This window comes from Triturus cristatus, chromosome 4_1 (genome assembly GCF_964204655.1).
Source record: "Triturus cristatus chromosome 4_1, aTriCri1.1, whole genome shotgun sequence".
NCBI classification, from domain to species: Eukaryota; Metazoa; Chordata; class Amphibia; order Caudata; family Salamandridae; genus Triturus; species Triturus cristatus.
In genome coordinates this window covers 54,209,796-54,229,799 of record NC_140585.1, presented here as the reverse complement: position 1 = coordinate 54,229,799, position 20,004 = coordinate 54,209,796, and the positions used below count along the sequence as shown (strand labels likewise).

Here is a 20,004-nt window from a genome sequence, read left to right as displayed (position 1 = left end):
CTGGCTTTTCGAGCAGTGACGGCCCCCCCTCCCCCAGCACCTTGAGACCCCCCGGGTGAGTAGTGCGCTATACAAATGTCATGATTGATTGATTGATTGAGTGTTGGATAGCGTAGCAGTTGAAATTACTATTCCCACTTCAGAAAGTGCAACAGTAGGCAAAGTCTTGGATAGCGTGGGGGTTAAAATTACTATTCCCACTCCAGTGAGTGCAACAGTAGGGAAAGTGTTGGATAGCGTAGGGGTAAAAATTACTATACCCATTCCAGAAAGTATAACTGTAGGGAAAGTGTCAGATAGCAGAGAGTTTAACTTAACATACTTATTAATTATTTTTTTGTTCTAAATTAAGTAACAAATTATTAATTATTTACCTTAAAATTTTTAATAAATACCAAACAAAAACAAATAATAATTAAATAACATTAACCCCTTCGCTGCCAGGCCTTTTCCTCATCCTGTGCCACGCCCTTTTTTGGCTATTTGGGGTAGTGCGCGCTGAGGACCCTGTAACTTTTTGACCACATAAGGTATCCACGCCAAATTTGCGTCCTTTTCTTCCAACATCATGGGGATTCTGAAGGTACTCAGGGTTTGTGGATTCCCCTGGAGGGGTCATAGAAATGAGCCAAAATACAGCAAAATTTAGTTTTTTGGGGGGAAAATGGGAAAAACTGGCTACAAATGAAAGCATCTGGGTTTTTCCCTGCAAATGTTACCAAAAAAGGGTTTGTGGGGCTGAAATCACCATTTTCCCAGCTTTTATGGGATACCAGACTTTTGTCAGAAACCCAACACAGTTTTGGCATTTTTCTGGGACATAGCCTATTTTTGCTATTTTTTGTGCCTTCAACCTCCTTCCAGTTAATGGTACAAATGGGTACAAAAGCAATAATGGATCCTGGAAGGCTATAAATTTAAGAGAAGTAGATAAAATTCTGAATTCAGCAAGGGGTCATTTGTGTAGATCCATCAATGTTTCTTTATAGAAACTACCAGTTAAATATAGGATAAATTGAAAATTTGTTGAAAAAAAGCGCCTTTTGTGTCAACGTTTTCACCTGTAACTTCTTCTAATTTTGACAGCTCTTTGAAAGCAATATACCGTTACATCCGCTGGACAATACTGGTTGTGGGGATATATAGGACGTGTAGGTTCACCAAGAACCCGACGAACCCAGAGCCAAAAACTGAGCAGCAACTTGCAATGTTTTTTAATTATGTACCGGGTATATAGTAATTATTAGGGGTGGGCGGAATTTGCGTAATTGCGTTACGCAAATCTCCGCGAAACGGTAAAAAATCTCCGCGAACACGCAGAAATTCCGCGAACACGCGGAATTGCTTGTTCGCGATGGTTTTTTCCTGTTCACAATTGCTGTTTGCGTGCTCGGGGAGAAATATCTCGCGCACACGCATTTTGAGAACGCGAACAAGCAAAAAATTTCGCGAAATCGCGGAAAGCAGACTTTTGAGCAATTTCGCGTTCTCCGCGGAACGCGAAATTACGCAAATTCCGCAAATTCCGCGAGCGGAACGGAATTTACCGCCCAGGCCTAGTAATTATTCTGTAAAAATGTGTACATGGAAAAATCGGTATGAAAGACACCTATGTATTTCTGAAATGGGAACAAAATAGAGAGTTTAGAAACAGTAGATATTTGCACATTTCCGAAATTGGGATACTCATACTAGCATGAGAAGTATCAGTCATTAGGTTTCGCCTTGGCAGTGCATGCTCTGCATGCACTGTCTCAGCGAGACCTAAAGTAATCTGTATGTTGGGGTAAACTTAATGTAATCTGTCTTTCCGCTTGCTATTGGCTTAGTTGTCGTTGTGTTGTTGTTATCTCCCTTTCTGTTGGCTGTTGGTCATTTGCTAACTTCCTTGAAGTCCCGATACAGCGGCGCCTAACTACAGTGTTAGTTCGCTCTGCTTGCACTTCTTTTAATTGAAGTGCAGTGTGCCATCTGTTTTTCAGCTGTGGCCTGGTAACTGAAGACTGCTCTGTACCCAGGACCGACAACGCTTCCTGCACCATCTGAAGCACTGGTGTCCGCGCTCACCAAACGAATTCAGGCTTCACGGCCGCCGCCACGCTTCATGTTTCATGAAACCCAGCTAGCGTGAAGCGAGCGCTGTGATGCTAAAAGAAGACACAGACTTTAATTAAGAGCAAGGCCCGGGCTGTTAAGGAAGCGCCTCAGGCTCGAGACTCCAGCGTTCCCGACCTCTGTTAACATGTGTGGCCAGAAAGCGGCGGGGTTGCCAGCGGCTTCTCAAGGCTGCTTTGCACAAACCATTCGCAGGTGAAGAAGAGAGCGCGAGCGCCGTGAGATCCGACACTGTCAGCCTGCGAGGCCAGTGACCAGGAAGGCTGCTCTTTATTTGTTTCATGATTGGGCTTGTTGCCTTTGATAACAACACCATTAGGCTGATCTTCCCCCCAAACACAAGCCAGTTCCAGCTGTGCATGTGTGAGTTGCATTACATTATTTATATTTGATTTGTTTGTGTGTGTTGTTTCTATGACATCCCTGCATCCATCAGACTGTCGTATTTTTTTTTTATAAATGATGGATTTGGAATTAGAAACCCCGTACTAATGGATATGTATACAGGTGTGTTGCAAAAAACGTAATTTAAAAAACTACGGTATCTTTGTTTTATTTGGTTCCTGCTCGTGTGTTTGTCTATGGCGCACGCTTTACGGCCACCTTATCTGTCAGCATGGTGTGCTCTGGACAGACTTTGGTGCCAGAGCAGGATTTAAACACCACAGCACAAAGCCATCCAGAGCAGGCGGCAACCCAAGCCACTACACGGTCCCTTGGTCAGCATGCAGGAATGTAAGCTGTGCGGCCAAATTACATTCCAGTGCTGTTCTAATTTTTGTTCTCTTCATTTTTAAAAGGTCATTTTATTCTGCGACTTCTAGTTTGATTTTGGATTATTAAAGGGGCTGCTGGATTGACCCCTATTCTCCGGGTTCTGCAGCTCATTTTCATGCAGAATGTGTTGGAGGAAGGTGTTAACAGCTGGGGCCTAGGGGCACATATTCTTGCACCAGAATCGGCGCCCGGATTACGCCAAATTAACACACACAACATCGGAGTCTGCCCTCCTTATAGTGTACTGACCAACGAGCAAGGCTGGCTTAAGGTGGCACGCACTGTACAGGGCAACGTGGAATTGTGACCAGTCTTTACAAAAAGCATGTGACATAACATAGCCCCGAGCTTGAGGTGAGAGCGAGGGTGGGTCTCTAAATTAAGTTATATGAAGCAGCTCTGAGACAAAGTTCAGCCGACCAGCAAGGAGTTAACCCTGGCATATAAAAACGTGTTTGAAAAAGCTTTGCACTTCAAGAAAAAAAGACTAGATGTGCTGTCTGTGGCTCCCAAAGAAGACAAAAGGCAGATCACAAATATAGCTGCGTTGTAGTGTGTCCTGGTCCCGCCTCAAATACTCCCGTCTGCCAAATGTGCCGTTTAATAGCATTGAAAGACAATTGTTTTCGCCATGCCTACTGCCCTTGCTGTTGCAAGTTTTTAAAAGTAGTTGCTGACTTGAGAAAAACCCATAATTAAGTACGTTATTTAGTACGTCTCCTTAGTTCGGGATTGTGAAATTAAGATTGTTGCTGTGCCCATGGCTTGTGAATCTTATGTGTTCATGCCACCTACCCATAAGTGCTGCAGCCCTTCACCCACCAATCCCTACGCACCTCCCCACCCTCTCGGGTTCCTGCAGTGTGGTGCTGTGTATTGTGTACCATTAAATGAGTAATATCTGTACTCCGTGGCCATAGAAATGTTGGTAATTGGCACACAAATACACACAACATAATCACGTATGTATAGTTCTTGGAACCACAGATGTGTGGTATGAGGCGTTTAAAAAAAAAAAGTTGTATGGCCAAAGCTTTGCCCCTTTCTAGTGCCATCCCAAACTTTTCTTGGTTGGCACCAGGGTGAATAGAGCAAAACTACTCCTGCCAGTGGGAACGCTTTTTAGGTCTCGCCTGACCCAGCGCATGCGCTGGTCTGGTGAGACTTATTGAGAGGGCTCCAAAAAGTGCTACCAGGCCAGCCTAGAGCTACAGTGCATGTGCGCGGGCGCGCGCGCTGCGCTTTGCCGCCATTACTTTCACTTTAGCGGCCGCTTTGATGTTTGATCGTGATCATGATTACTTTCGCGGCCGCACGGCCAGCTTGCATAGCCAATAGGTCTCGCTTTTGGGACCTTATAAGTATTTAGTTATGCAGCTGTTGCATAGCTAAACACTTATAAGGTCCCAAAGGCGAGACCTATTGGCTATGCCAATGCTTGTTTTTTTAGAATGAGTTCTTTTTTACACAATGTCTTTCATTTGGAAGGCAGAAATGCATCGAAAGTCAATAGGTAATAACAGTTCCTTTACAAATCTGAATTACCCTAAGTCTCCCGATAAAAATGGTACCTCACTTGTAGGGGTAGGCATAGTGCCCACGACAGGAAACGGCTCAAAACCCAACGTGAACACACCACATTTTCACAATGCAAAATTACCCTTTTTTAGCAAAGTGCCTAGCTGTAGTTTTTTAACCCTAGCTCTGCCGGCACCTAGGGAAACCTAGCAAACCTATACATTTTTGAAAACTAGACACCCAGGGGAATCCAGGATGGGGTGACTTGACTACCTCCAACCAGATTCTGTTACCCAGAATCCCTTGCAAACCTAAAAAATTGCCAAAAAAAAACCCTTTTCCCCACATTATTCTGGTGGAAAGTTCTGGAATCTGCGTGGATCCACAAATTTCCACCCACCCCGCGTTCCCCAAAGTCTTCCGAGAAAAATGGTACCTCACTTGTGTGGGTCAGCCTAGTGCCCGCGACAAGAAACGACGCAAATCGTAAGGTGGACACCCCTCAATTTCGCTGTGAAAAATGACCCTTTTTTGGCAAAGTGCCTAGCTGTAGTTTTTGAACCATAGCTCTGCCGTCACCTAGGGAAACCTAGCAAACCTATACATTTTTGATAACTAGACACCCAGGGGAATCCAGGATGGGGTGACTTGACTGCCTCCCACCAGGTTGTTACCCAGAATCCCTTGCAAACCTAAAAAATTGCCAAAAAAAACACCTTTTCCCCACATTTCTCTGGTGGAAAGTGCTGGAATCTGCATGGATCCACAAATTTCCACTCACCCCGCGTTCCCCAAAGTCTTCAGAGGAAAATGGTACCTCCCTTGTGTGGGTCGGCCTAGTGCCCGCGACAGGAAACGGCACAAAACGCAACGTGGACACACCTCAATTTCGCTGTCAAAAATGACCCTTTTTTGGCAAAGTGCCTAGCTGTAGTTTTTGAACCATAGCTCTGCCGGCACCTAGGGAAACCTAGCAAACCTATAAATTTTTGAAAACTAGACACCCAGGGGAATCCAGGATGGGGTGTCTAGTTTTCAGAAATGTGTGGGTTTGGTAGGTTCCCCTAGGTGGCCGCCGAGCACCGGGCCAAAAACCCAGGTGACCCCCCTTGCAAAACCAGGTCGTTTTGAGGTAGGCAATTTTCATGTTGCCTCAATACGCTTTGGGCCCTTGCCTGTCGCGGGTACTTGGGCCTCCCACACGAGTGAGGCACCGTTTTTATCGGGAGACCCGGGGGAACGCTGGGTGGTAGGAAATTTGTGTCAGCCCGGTGATGCCACAGCTTTCCCACACAAAAATGTGTGAAAAGGGTGAATTTGTCAGCTAAATTTGAGGTTTGCAGGGCATTCTGGGTAAGAAAACGTTGGGGGATCCACGCAAGCCATACGTCCCTGGAATCCCCCGGGTGTCTAGTTTTCAGAAATGTGTGGGTTTGGTAGGTTCCCCTAGGTGGCCACCGAGCACCGGGCCAAAAACCCAGGTGACCCCCCTTGCAAAACCCGGTCGTTTTGAGGTAGGCAATTTTCATGTCGCCTCTATACGTTTTGGGGCCTTGACTGTCGCGGGTACTTGAGCCTCCCACACGAGTGAGGCACCGTTTTTATCAGGAGACCCGGGGGAATGCTGGGTGGTAGGAAATTTGTGTCAGCCCGGTGATGCCACAACTTTCCCACACGAAAATGTGTGGAAAAGGTGATTTTTTTCAGCTAAATTTGAGGTTTGCAGGGCATTCTGGGTAAGGAACAAGCCATACCTCCCTGGAATCCCCCGGGTGTCTAGTTTTCAGAAATGTGTGGGTTTGGTAGGTTTCCCTAGATGGCTGCCAAGCCCGGGGCCAAAAACTCATGGGACCCCCTTAGCAAAACCAGGTTGTTTTGTGATAGGTAATTTTGATGTCTCCTCAATAGGTTTTGGGCCGTTGCCTGACGCGGGCACTAGGTCTACCCACGCAAGTGAGGTACCATTTTTCTCTGAAGACTTTGGGGAACGCAGGGTGGGTGGAATTTTGTGGACCCACGCAGATTCCAGAACTTTCCACCACAGAAATGTGAGGAAAATGTGTTATTTTGGACACATTTTTAGGTTTGCAATGGATTCTGGGTAACAGAACCTGGTGAGAGCCAGTGAAGTCACCCCATCCAGGATTCCCCTCGGTGTCTAGTTTAAAAAAATGTACAGGTTTGCTAGGTTTGCCTACGTGCCAACTGCGCTAGGGCCCAAAATCCACAGGTATGCACATTGCTAAAAAAAACTCGGAGCCCAGTGGGCTTTCTCCCGCCCTGGGGGGGAATCGGGGAAGGGGTTTTCATCCCGATATGCCCCTAAAGGGGCAGAAAGACTGTGGCTATTTTTTGTGGGGGTGTGGGCATTGGTATGACCATTTTGGGCAGCCCCCACCCCCACGCATAAAAAAAGCCTGCGTACTTGCTGGCGCCTACTGGGCTTTCTGCCCCCCCAGGGGGCAGATCAGGGACCACTGCCACCATCTGCCCTCCCGGGGGGGCAGAAAGACTGGAATTTCTCTGGGGGTGGGGTGGGGTATTGTCATACCCATTTTGGGGAGCCCCTACACCAACACTAATAAAATGAAAAAATTCATGGTTTCTATCAGGCAGCCCACACCCTAAAAACAATTGCGCAAAAAAAATCCCTGGTGTTTAGTGGGCTTTCTGCCCCCCCCCCGGGGGGGGGCAGAAAGACTAATAATTGGGGGTGGGGTGGGGGCATGGGCCTGCCCATTTTGGGCAGCCCCCCACCCCTATTTTTATTTTTTGTAAAATTCCCTGGTGTCTAGTGGTCTTTTCGCCCCCCCGGGGGGGGGCAGATTGGGGGCCAATGCCCCATCTGCCCCCCAGGGGGGGCAGAAAGGCTGTAATTGTGGCGGGTGGGTGGGGGCATTGGCGTGCCCGTTTCGGGCAGCCCCCACCCTAAAACAAACTGAAAACAAATCCCTGGTGTATAGTGGGCTTTCTGCCCCCCCGAAGGGGCAGATTAGGGGCCAATGCCCCATCTGCCCCCCGGGGGGGAAGAAAGACTCTGATAATTGGGCGATGGGGTGGGGGCATGGGCCTGCCCGTTTTGGGCAGCCCCCACCCCTATTTTTATTTTTTTTACAATTCCCTGGTGTCTAGTGGTCTTTTTGCCGCCCCGGGGGGGGCAGATTGGGGGCCAATACCCCATCGCCCCCCAGGGGGGGCAGAAAGGCTGTAATGGTGGTGGGTGGGTGGGGGCATTGGCGTGCCCGTTTCGGGCAGCCCCACCCTAAAAAACAAAATGAAAAGAAATCCCTGGTGTATAGTGGGCTTTCTGCCCCCCCCCGAAGGGGCAGATTAGGGGCTAATGCCCCATCTGCCCCCCGGGGGGGCAGAAAGACTGTGATAATTGGGGGGTGGGGTGGGGGCATGGGTCTGCCCGTTTTGGGCAGCCCCCACCCCTATTTTTATTTTTATTTTAAATTCCCTGGTGTCTAGTAGGCTTTTTGCCCCCCTGGGGGGGGCAGATTGGGGGCTACTGCCCCCCAGGGGGGGCAAAAAGACTAAATTTGGCCAAAATTATTTGGGGGGAGCAAAGGCCCTTGCCCAATGGGCCGCTCCCCCCTCCCTGGTGTCTAGTGGGTGGATCCCTGCTTGGGGATCGCCCTCCTGTGGCGATCCCCAAGCATCTTTCCAACGATACCTCTCCCGTGTTTCTACGTGCTCAGGGGGCTGAGATAGCCCCCTGAGCACGTCAGTTTCACTTTCCCTGTAATGACGTTGGCGTGACTTGCGCGCCGATCGTCATTACAGTGAAGGGGGGGGGCCTCGGGAGCTGGGGAAGCTCTTCCCCTGCTCCCGAGGCTATTTTGAATGAAAGGGAATCCCTCTGGTGCCCGCACCAGAGGGATTCCCTAGGGAATGCCTCATGACGAGCTGGACTCCTCGTGGGCACAGTGCGACTGTGCTCCATGACGAGTCCAGCTCATCATGGGCACACAAGGGGTTAAATTACTTCCGACCCTATTCCCCTATAAACACACAATAAGCTCATAAAATAATTTAACACAATTAATATAATTATCAATTAATAAAAATTATTTACCAATTAATAAATATTTTAAAACAAAATAATTATCAATACCATTAAATAAAACATAATTACTTAATTATAATAAATTACATCCTATTCTATACCCCTCTAAACCCACAACCCACTGCACATAAAACCATTACACAATTAATACAATTATTAATCAATTATTAAAAATGAATTTCCAATTAATAAATAAGTTACAATAAATTAAAAATCAATACCAATAAATAAAAAATAGAAATACATTAATTATAATAAATTACTTCCCACCCTATTCCCCTATAAACCCACAACCCTCTCCGTAAAAATATTTACACAAATAATATAATTATCAATTCATTAATATTAATTAATTACCAATCAATAATCAATTAAAAATAAATTATCAATACCAATAAATAAAACATTATAATTACAAAATTATAACAAATTACTTCCCACCTTGTTCCCCTATACACCCACAACCCGCTCCGTAAACATATTTACACAATTAATATAATTGTCAATGAAACAATTCATAATAATTAATTACCAAATATATAAAACTAATTAAACAAAAATTATCAATACCAATAAATAAATAAAAAATAATTACTTAATTATAATTAAATTACTTCCCACCCTATTCCCCTATAAACCCACAACTCACTACAGAACTAAAACGCAAAATTTTATTTAAAATAATTAATAATTTCTAAAAAATATTATTTAATTCACTATAATTAAATTACTTCCCACCCTATTCCCCTATAAACCCGCAAACGGCTACAATACAAAAACGCTAAATTTACTTTTTTTAAAATGAATAACTTATAAACATTTAATACATATATTTAAAAATAAATAGAAAACATAAAAAATATTAAACACATACATATAAAATATATACTACAATACATAACACTAATATAAATGTCGATATTATTGACATCGATATTATTGCAAACGATGTTACTTACTTCGATATTAACAAAAACGATGTTACTTACCTTAAGGTCGATATTCTGTCCCGCCGATATTTAAAACTCAATATAAGTGTAGGTCGATAAAAAAACCTCAATATTTTGACTGCACACCAACACATACACAGAAACAGATCCGGTGACTACTTTTTCATACATCACTCCTAAAGTGTGGAACGACTTCCCTCAACACATCAGAGCCTCCTCCTCACCCCTTGAGTTAAGCAATAAGCTGAAGGCATGGCTCCTCAAAAACATGTCTAGAGTTGGGACAGATTAAGGTGGTCTTGGGTGCAAAATTGGTGCAGCTTAAATATTTTTTCAATTCATTTATTATTAGGAATTTGTTGGAGCCAGCGGTTTCTGGCTGGGATGCATCGAAGCCAGGCAGAATCCACTGTCCTAGATAGGATGAGTACGATACACTTGTTTGATAACCTACGCCCACCCTTGAATAGCTTGGTACAGAGCAGTAAGACTTATCCTCAAGGTCAAAGTGTGAAGTATTGGCACAACCCTCAACCTTGCAACACCCTGTGGACGCTACAAAAAGACTACACACGGTATGCATACAACACTGGTCTTTGAATTACACACACATTGAAATCAAAACGGCATACACATTGGATATATACTTTACAGTTATATGAAATTTTCAAACTGTTCCATTAGCAGCAGAACGGCATTAACATATATGCAATTGTCCTGGGTGTTCGCTTGCACCATTATCCCTTCAGCCTTGTAAGCAACATACACCTATGTGTATACGTCCCGAGGTGTTCCCAATACAATCAATCCCTTCCACATTAAAAGTAAAAGAAACATATCCAGGCTGTTCACTGGTTCTCTCTACACCTTGTGACTTAGCCCCTCAGCCACTCAAACTACACCAGCCAACGATACACGTTGCTCCTGCTGTCGACACTTTGATTACGTTAAGGGACCACCTAAAGCGGAAGGAAACATTTACGTGTTTTCGTCCATCCAGATTATGTCCTCAGGCACCCAGTGGCACCTTCACGAGTGCGGGATCACTATCCTCCACGCAGGAAAAAGACTGCAACACCAGAAGCTGGCGGGCTCCCAATTTGGAGAATGATTTCTCCTCTGGTGGGGGTGGGAGCTACAGCTGCTCCAGAGAGCCAGTCGTGGGTGCACACAAGGGACAACGAGACCTACAGTCATGTTATCCTTAACAACATAGTACCTTGTGGAGTGGGTCCGCGGAGGGTGAGCCGGTGACCTCAGACTGAGGCCGCAATGTCAGGCACTGTCGTCCTCCCAATCTGGAGGACGGACACAGTCTATGCTGCCAGCTTGGATATTGCGGACTCTGCAAACTTCTCTCAACACTGCTCGGACACAACACGCTAACGAATGTGAACTAGCAGAGATTTCCGGCTGTAAGCTCGGGCCCATTGGACCCAGCAAACTTCCCCCACACTCCTCAAACTCGTCATGCTACGGCCACCCCAGGTGTGCCACTGAACGTCACCAGCTTACTCTTTGGCACAGTCTGATCACTGCACACGTCAGGAGGGTCCTTGTCCCAACGACAATCACTTCCACCCATTTACGCCGCACTCTGCGCAGTCCTTACAATTGTGTGGAAATGGGGAGATCTTTTCTGTCCCTGGGAACTCGTGGACAGGAGGCCAGTCAACCAGCCCTTGGAGAGTGCTTGGGGACCCAGGCCACAACAGTTGACAATTAGCTGCAGGCCAGCAACATCCAGGAAAAATCCCCCAAGTGATTGTCCCCTTCCTAGAGCACAACAAGCCCAGGCCACTACAAGTCTGCAGATAATCCAGTTGCAGCCCCCCACCACAATAGTTCTTGTTGTTGATGTTCCAGCGTTGAACCATCGTAGTATGTTTCCAATCCCCAAAGCGTCTCTAACTCCTAAAGGTAGAGCCCCAGTGGTTATACTCACAATGACTTATGAAGATGAGATCAGCTCAAAAGGCCACCTTTGAAATGCACGGGCCCTCTCTAAATGTTGTCATGTCTGACATCCTACCTTGGGAGGCTTGATCAGTATCTTTAGTGGGGCCCCAACCCTGCCCTTGGAATGCAGGTGCCAATTCCCCCCCTCTTAACCAACACAGGAAGGCTCCTAAGAGTGAGAGGTCTACAGTATACCTTGAGCCCTTAGTTAATGGCTGTCTTATCAGAAATGCACAGATGTAGCCATCCCCCCAGCAGCACCTGTGAATTGGAGACAGGTGGATAGGCATACAGAGCCATGAGTATAGACATTCTTACTTTCCCAAAGTGGTATTTCCACCGTCATAATGTCGAATTCACTCGCACCACCGGAGCAAGTTCGCCATTACAAACTCATCGATATACTGACACTCTTCTGCATGCAGGAAGTCCAGCTCAATAGCCTTTCTACAGATCCCTCAGGCCAATCCAATGCGAGGAGTAGGCCCTACTGTACGAAACACACTACTCAGTGCCATTCACTACCAGTATATGTAGTGTACACACGCACATGCCCTAACTCTTCCCAACACCACACCCTGTCCCCCAGGGAGTACTCAGATATAGCAAGAGACATGCAGAACCTTGGCAAGAGTCTTCTTAAATGCCAAGCCTAGAAACAGTAACCTTCACACACAGGCCCCGTCATGGAAAAGCCGTGGCACATTTAAAGAACTACCTCCGTGGGTGGCACAACCAGTTCTGCTGGCACACGCAGGAGGTATTGAGTTACATGCCCTAGGTCTATATCTTACCTCTAGACAATGGACTAACAGCAAACTCAATTTAGCCAATCATGTATACACTAATCACCAGTATGTATATGCCAAGCACATCACTTTGGCACTGAATGGCAGTGTAAAAAGCAATCAAAGTCCTTAGGCCAGTACATAGATGTTGTAATCTGGTCCTTTTCCCGTTGTCCCTTTCCCCCCCCCCCCCTCTCCCTCCCCTAATGGGCTCGCCCAGGCTTAGAATGTTGGAGCTGAAGCTCCGCTTAGAATGTTGACAGACCACTGTGAGAGGCTGGAGGATCCTATCGAATAAACTACAACCTCTAACTATTTCTGTATTCTTGGGGTTATTTACTACATTAATTTTGCGACGATATAACTCACCGTACTGGGTGTCTCCGCCCCTCCTCTGACTGAATTCCCCAGAGGCCGCTCCGTGGAAAGACACTGCTCCTTATTTTCTTCAGGACTGCTCCCCCTGCTGGAAAAGATTAACTCTTTTCTCTAGTTTTTCAAGATCTTCTGGCCTGCCTCGTTTTTCGCTGACAGGCTCAGCACACGCAAGTTTCTGTTTCTTCTGCATTGTGTTTTTCTCCTTGGGTCCTTTCCTATTACACATTGGGGTGTACAACTGGTTTTGTAACTTATTCCCTTATTCCTTTATTGTCATCCAGTACCAGTCTACCACCCGTTTCTTTCGTTTCCTCACCTCATTTTTCCTCTCTTCTCTTTCTTTAGTCCTTTTCTCCCCTCTTCTACTTTTCTCTTCCTCTCTGTTCTTCATAATGTCCGCATTTGCTATGTCCCAACCCCCTCCATTCCTGGATGAGAGCGGGGATCCTACTATTCCCTGGAAAAAATGGGTAAACCTGTTTGAGTCCTACCTTATTGCCATTGGGGGGGACAGGTTTTCTGCAGTGCGTAAACAACATGTCCTACTACACAATCTGGGAAAGCATGGGAGGGATATCTTTGATGATTTGCCTGATGCTATTGTTGAAAATGCTAATGAGGGAGTGGGGGGCGAGGGAGATGTCCAACATGATGTATATCAGTTAACATTGTTGAAATTGGAAGCTCAATTCGGAGATAAAATTAATATTGTGTTGGAACGCCACAAATTTTTTATGCGTATTCAGGGAAAGAACGAAAAGGTGATAAATTACATTGCTGTTCTGAGGGGTTTAGCCTCTACGTGTGAGTTTGGTGTATTAACGGAGTCACTAATTAGAGATCAGCTTGTAAGGTGTACCAGTAACAAGAAGATCCAAGAAAGACTTCTTGCAGAAGCCCCTGATTTAAAACGTGCTATTGATATTGCTAAAAGCATAGAGCATACAGCTTATTGCATGAATGAAATGAAGGAAGCCGTGGAGGTAAAACAAGTTGCGGAGAGCAGTGTACACAAGATCTCCGTTAAAGACCACAAACACAAACCTTCATCTTCCAGTACTGAAGTACATACTGCATCGGGGAACAAGTTGAAATGTTACAGATGCGGAAATCCCAATCATCTAGCAAACAACGTTAGCTGTCCTGCAAGGGGTGTTATATGCAGCAAGTGCAAGAAAAGAGGCCACTTCTCCAAACTATGCCACAATGCGAAAAACAGTGTCACCCACATGATAGCCAGTGAGCAGGAACAACAACTACCTAGCGAGGATATAGTGTTCCAAGTTTCCAATGTTTCAGAAAGCAACGGCATTTCCTACCCCAAATGTGAAATATTTCTGGACAACGTCAAGTATGAGGTCTACGCTGATTCCTGTTCCCCATATACACTCGTCAATGAAGCCACGTTTCGGGCTAAGTCGGGAACAGGAGTGTATAGTCTGTTAGCTCCAGACATCAAACCAGGGGGTTATAATCAGGATCCCATACCACTGGTAGGAATGCGTCTCATGAACATCAATTTTAAGGACAGATCAACCGTGGGAAAGGTCTACATCACAAAGAACGGTTCCAACCTACTAGGGTGGAAACACCAAAAGGATTTAGGAATCAAACTGGACCCCAACGCGACGGAACCTGTGTACCTGATCGACAGGGCCAGTGTTGGAATGGAAGTCTGCAATCGTTTCCCAGAGGTGTTTACGGACAAGCTCGGACTCCTGAAAGGCTTCCTCCACAAAATCAAACTTAAAGCCAATGCTAGACCCATCATCCACAAACCTACGTCTATCCCGCTGTTGACGAGGGAACCGCTTAAGAAGGAGCTGGACAGGTTGGAAGAGTGTAAGATCATCGAGAGGATTGAGAGCTCTGAATGGTTGGCGCCCATTGTGGTAGCAGCCAAAGGGGGTAACAAGGGGATCCGTCTGTGTGTTGACCTCAGGGACTTGAACTCTAACATTTGGGTTGACCGACATCCCCTCCCCAACATCAACGAAATGCTGTCCGCCATCCATGGAGCCAAAGTCTTTACTGTTCTAGACCTATCTTCGGCGTACCACCAAGTCGCTCTCCACCCGGATTCGAAGCCCCTCACTTCATTCATAACCCCGCACGGAGCTTATCAGTTTTCCAGATTACCTTTTGGCCTGGCATCGGCGGCAGCGGTGTTTCAACGCGTCATGCAACACATACTACAAGGTTTGGGAAAAGTTCTCTGTTTCCAGGACGACATCTTGATTCACGGTGCGTCAGTTGAAGAACACAATAAAACTCTGGAAGCAGTGTTGACCAGACTCAGTAGGGCAGGTTTCACCACTCAGAAGGACAAATGTAAAATTGGGGTGGAATCTGTAGTTTATCTAGGTCACACCATCTCGAGTGAGGGAATCAAACCCAAATCCAGTCTGGTGGACTCTGTAAAACTAGCCCCTGCACCCACCAACAAGGATGAACTCAAATCATTCCTGGGGCTGGCGGAATACATGTCAAAGTTCGTCAAAAACTTTGCAGATCAGGTGCGTCCCCTCAGAGAGTTGCTGATGAAGGGGGTTGAATTCGAGTGGAAACAAGATCACCAATCAGCTTTCCAACTCATCAAGGAGGCCATTGGTGATGCACCCATTCTGAGTGCCTTCAATCCTAATGCAAAAACTACTCTCACCACTGATGCTAGCGCGAAGGGTTTGGGAGCTTCACTAACGCAGAGGTCTAACGGTCAAGAGAGTGTAATCGCTTTTGCTTCCAGAACGTTGAGAGACGCAGAATTGAACTACTCGACAATAGAAAAAGAAGCTTTGGCATGCTACTGGGCCATAAACCACTTTAAGTATTTCTTATGGGGCATCCCGTTTGTGTTGAGAACGGACCACAAACCTTTACTACCGTTATTCTCCACTAAACGCTTGGAAAATACCACTCCCCGTATCTCTAAATGGGTGCTGAGTCTACAAGGGTTCAACTACACCATGATATATGTCCCAGGAAGTGAGAATAGGGTAGCGGACTGTCTTTCCAGACTACCAATGACCAATGGGAACCCGATGCAAAACCCACCGGAGGAGACAATTCTGTTGGTTGAAATTCCAGCAATCAATCGAGAGGAGTGGGAGAAATCCATAAGTGATGACAGAGATTTCGCTACACTCAGGAATTGGATAAGCAAAGGTTGGCCTGCTAACAAACAGGAGGTGCCGGAGTCTATGCGCCATTTTTGGCCAGTACAAGATGAATTATCTATTGTTGATAACCAAATTTGTAGAGGAAGCAAGATCATTCCTCCGAAAAACATGTATGAAAGAGTAGTACAGATTGCCCACGAGGGCCACCCAGGGAGGAGCAAGACGAAAAGCAAAATCAGGCAACACTATTGGTTTCCCGGAATGGATTCACTAGTGGAGGATCAAGTAAAGAACTGTGCAGCCTGTGGTTGTTGTGACAAAACCAAAGTTGTTCGCAAAGCACCGTTAAGCCCGGTGGAAGTCCCCACCGTACCATGGGAAAAGTTGGGATTGGACATAATTGGTCCCCTAAACCTACTGAACCAATCTCAGAGGTTCATGTTTGTCCTCATAGATTACCACTCTCATTGGATTGTAACGAGAATGGTTTCTTCCATAACCACCGCGGCACTATTGAGTTTTTTGAGAGACGTCTTTTCCATGGAGGGTATACCAGGCGTCATAATAACGGACAACGGAGTTCAATTCGTTTCAGAGGAGATGAAGCAGTTCATGTCCATGCTGTCCATCTCACACATCAAGGCCCCACTCTACTGTCCCAAAGCCAATGGACTGGTGGAAAGGGCAAACAGGATGTTAAAGGACACCATCCAGCTTGCTTTGAGCACCCAGGTTCCGGTGGAGGAAGCCATTAGGAAAATGCTGTGGTCATACCATACATCGCCCAATGCTGTCTCTGGAGTGTCACCGTTTGTTTCTCTCAAAGGCAGGAATCCTGGTTCCAAACTCACCCCTAACTGGCTAAATGGAGGAACTCCGGTGTGGGTGGACAGAGATGTGGTGTTGGAGAAAACTCACAAACATCAACAAGAGTACAAGCGCAGGTACGACAGTCGATGGGGAGCTTCACAGAAAAAATGGAATGAAGGCCAGTGGGTGGTGGTTAAGAGGCCGTCCCTGTCTAAATCCAAGACTTCCTCATTTACCAAACCACTGAGAATAACTCGGGTTAACAACAACACAGTTGTGCTGGAAGACGGAGGCACATGGAGTATGGACAACATAGCTAGTTGTCCAAGCACTACAGGGGCCAAACCCATGTATGAGAATGAGCGTAGTCCTGTAATGCCCATGAGTGGGGAACCCAAAGTGACAAGGGTGCGTAAACCTCCAACTTGGCAATCGGACTACAAAATGGGACCTTAATTTCCCTGTCCCACTCTCATGTCTTTTGAGGTAGTAGCCTTCAGCTGTAAGGAACTGTTGTAGGTTTACTTTGTTCCTGGTGCATTATTCTCTAACTGAAACTGTAAAATGTAACTCTTATTTTTGGCTTTTGGGCTAAGGGGAAGTGTTCCCCTGATATGTTAACTCATGTTTAATTTTCTCTGTTTCGCAGGGAGATGTGTTGTAATCTGGTCCTTTTCCCGTTGTCCCTTTCCCCCCCCCCCCCCCCCTCTCCCTCCCCTAATGGGCTCGCCCAGGCTTAGAATGTTGGAGCTGAAGCTCCGCTTAGAATGTTGACAGACCACTGTGAGAGGCTGGAGGATCCTATCGAATAAACTACAACCTCTAACTATTTCTGTATTCTTGGGGTTATTTACTACAATAGATCAACGGAAAACCAGGAGGGACAAAAGCAAAAAGAAGAGTTGAGGGAGAGCAACCTAGAAAGGGCCACCTCCAACAGAATTTATTAGGATTGGTATGTTTGATACAAGGTAACACAGATCTGTGCAGTATGTGCATAAACACATTTATAAAGGAGGACGGTCGGAACCTGGGACCACTTAACTATCTCACTAGAGATGAAATTGGTAACCCAAAAATACATTGATCCCTCCCTTTGGTTCATTTATACCGTTCGGTGATTGGGATTAAATCACAGTTCCAAAGCTACAAAGTTTGTTCAAGTATTGGTACCACTAAACAGCACATTACACCTATAACACTTGAAGACTCACATTCACGTCAAACTTAAATCACATTTTTAGCTCCTAAAATATAATTCAACTTTTGGCAATTTATAAATAATGTTCATTACATTTCTTTTCCAGGCCATCTTTTAGAACTCTCGTTCCCTCCCGTACAATTTTCTTTCTTTCATATTTTGGCAGATATCTAATAATTACTTTACTCCACCCTTCGTGTTTTTTTCTCTCTGTGTCACTCTTCTTTCTCTTCTCTGGCCTCTTCTTGCTTTTTCCTGCTCGCTCATCTTGTTCTCCCCTTCCTGCTGAAGTGACAACTAGACCAGAATGACTTCAAGAGTCTCTTGGAATCCTTCATGTAGGCTTCATATCCTAGCACAATCCTCACCAACACACCGTTGATGAGAGAGTGCAGCAACCCCTTGTGGCATTGTCATACAAGCAGCCCTGGGTGCTTGTGGGCACTCACATATTTGAAGTCATGCTGAAGTCTCACTCAAAGATGCCTAATTCTTCCAAACTATGGGGAAGAACCAGAACTAAACATGTGACGTCTGCTGTGTGCCGAGTAGTACCTGACTATTCTGCGCAGAGCAGACCCTCTTACAGCAAGAGATCCTAAAGATTTCTGTACAGAGAGGAGAGGCCAAGAAGAGTGACTGACAGTCCCGCCAACATCTGCTAAGACAGACACCCTGCAAAAAGACACACTGTAGACGCACCTCATACACACACACAGCCTGCAAAGACAACTCTACCCTGTTCACATGCACACACATCCAACCTGCAGAGGTAGATCAAAAACACAGACATGTATGTTCCACTGCTTGAAAGGCCTCCTACCTGGCAGACCTAAGGTCAGAGCACACACACACACACACACACACACACAATCCCTGCAGCAGACACACAACCTCTGCAGCAGATAATGCTATAAGCCAACCTATGCCGCTGGAAACTATTGCAGTGACTGAGGTTTTACCTAGACTGAGATATGAAAATTGGGGCAAAGAGGCATGGGGCAGGAGGGGAGCCTTGGCGTTCAACTGCCTGGTGGACATGCTTCTGACACAGGGGTACAGGTGGGCAAGTCAACAAACTGACAGCGAGAGCCGAGCAAAGAATGTGCACAGATTTCTCATAGCGCGCTAAGATGCAGTGCAATGTGAACAGATTTTTCGCAGTGCCGTAAGATGCAGTGCAGTGGCACAAATTTCTCAGTACAGTAAGAAGCATTGTGGTGACACATATTCATTAGAGGGCAATAAAGTGCAGTGTGCACAGATCTGTCACAGTGCATTAAGATGCAGTGCAGCGTGCAGTGCACAGAATCCTCACAGTGCAGTAAGATGCAGTGCAGCATGCACAGATTTCTCATAGTGCAGTGAAATGCACACCCATAGGTCCCTGGATATAAGAGCCCGGCTCCTGGTAGAGGGCTCTTTCAGGATCATTCAGTCTATTTCTACAAACACAGGACAAGGTGCTGACAATCTCCTACCTGAGCAGAAACCTCTGCAGACATGTCCAGGCTCTCTCCTCCTCCTATGGCTGGGGTGGGGCAGGTGCAGATTTGTGGTCTGGGGTAGGAGGGGGATCTAAGATGAAGATAACTGCACAGAGAACCTGGGCGTCCTTCCTTCCCTGCAACAGGCTGGACACAGAAGGGGAGGCCGGAAATGATGTCAACATCTGCTGCTTTTACTGTCTCTGCCACCGCTGACCTGGAACAGGAAACCCTTCTCCATTTCATACCATGTGCTCAGTGGATTTCAGCAGCAGGCGAGGCTTGCCCTGCCCTCTGCTGGCCACTTAAAGAACCTTCACATCCAGTCTCCAGGAGTGAATATACATTTTGTGGCGGGAAATATCTGGGTTTTTAGATGTCACAGAGATGAATGTTTTTAAGATACACACAGTCCTGGTAAAGGGTCTCACCCTTGGTTGCTGCTGTAAAAAAGTATTTACAGCTTCACCTCACATGAGCATCTTCAAAACACTGATGCAGAGGACTAAAGAGTATTTACAGAAAGTTTTCAACTGGAAGTGACAGTTTATATTTCATTAAATATATGAGAATACATGTTAGTGGTGCAATTAAACTGGTCAGCTTATTACTTTTTCATTTTATTTTTTCAAACGCTTTATTTATCAGGTTTTTCAATTGCACATCATGGTACATACCAAAGTAAATAGAGAAAAATACCATGCAATTTTATACACCAGACCAAATAAAGTGTGGCATAAGTCATATGTCAAAGCGAAAACTAAAAGAACAGACTTTTTCTAATCTTCCTGTGTGTTTGGGGTTATTCCTTATCCTAGCTGGCAAGGTTCTAG

The 20,004-nt window shown here is 45.8% G+C and overlaps 1 pseudogene across 1 annotated transcript in view; it reads right to left on the bottom strand.

Moving 5' to 3' along the window:
• LOC146839462 (uncharacterized) overlaps positions 1–19,313 on the bottom strand; it is a 123,546-nt pseudogene extending 104,233 nt beyond the window's left edge. Inside the window, exon 1 of the transcript XR_014981080.1 lies at positions 19,166–19,313. The product of XR_014981080.1 is annotated as an uncharacterized LOC146839462 (transcript). The remainder of the gene's footprint in view (positions 1–19,165) is intronic.
• Positions 19,314–20,004: the final 691 nt, after the last annotated feature.